The sequence below is a fragment of the Pteropus alecto genome, unplaced genomic scaffold (genome assembly GCF_000325575.1).
Source record: "Pteropus alecto unplaced genomic scaffold, ASM32557v1 scaffold5, whole genome shotgun sequence".
NCBI classification, from domain to species: domain Eukaryota; kingdom Metazoa; phylum Chordata; class Mammalia; order Chiroptera; family Pteropodidae; genus Pteropus; species Pteropus alecto.
In genome coordinates, this window is record NW_006441953.1 from 31,132,585 (window position 1) to 31,133,569 (window position 985).

Below are 985 nucleotides of genomic sequence, written 5' to 3' on the forward strand. Positions count from 1 at the left end.
AATGGGGAGGGGGCTGCGCCGAGGGGGCGGGGCGCGGAGAAACAAAGGGAGGTGGGGCGGGGCTGCCGGGGCGGGGCTGCGGGGCTGCACCATCCGTAGCCCCATCTGGCGCATTCCCGCGAGGTCGAGCCCATTTCTCCTTGGAATTCGCTCGGCAGGCGGTGCTCACCCCAAACCCCGAACTCAATTTGTAGGGCTGGCCCGCTGTACGGAAAGGGAGACTGAGGCCCAAGCGGCGAGATCACCTGCCGCCAGAATCACACGGTCTCATTCACTCGTTCCTCTTTTATTCATTCACACACATTTTCACAGCCTGCAGAATGCGCGATTAGGAGTGGAGTGGAGGCAAGCGCGGCCCTCCCCGAAGGGGATCCTTCAAGCAGGACCACAGATTTCTCGCGGTCACTTCAGCGCATGAAAAAGTGTCTGGGAGCAGAGCTGTCACCCTTTCCTGCCTCAGAGCTTTGGTGGTTCTGCTATTTGCCACCTGAAATTCCCACCTTTCCCCATCTGTCACCCTCATATACGTCCAAGCGCCACCCACCATCTTTGAAACTCTTCCTCGCATTGAATCGTTTGGCATTCTGTGGCCCGGCGTTGGGTTTTCCCTACCTCGCCAGGTGCTCCTTGGGATTCTCAAGATGACCTCTTTCTCCGCCCAGGTTTTACGTTTCGGGGTGTTAGGGTGGCCCACGGCTCTGCCAGATGCCCTACTATTTGTCACGGACCCTCTTACCCAGATCTCACGCTCTCCCTGGCTTTAAGCCCCGCATACTGTGGTGACTGCCAGATTCTTGTCCCCAGTCCAAACTCTCCAGATCCCCAGCTGGACGCCCAGGAGGCATCTCAAACCTCTCAGGGCCAAAACAAAGCGCTTCATTCAGTGCCTCCAATCTGCTCGCCTGTCTCCTCTTTCTGAGCAAATGGCTTTTCCCTCCACGGCTGCTCAGGTTAAAGTCCGAAACCCGCCCCGAGGGCTCTTTCC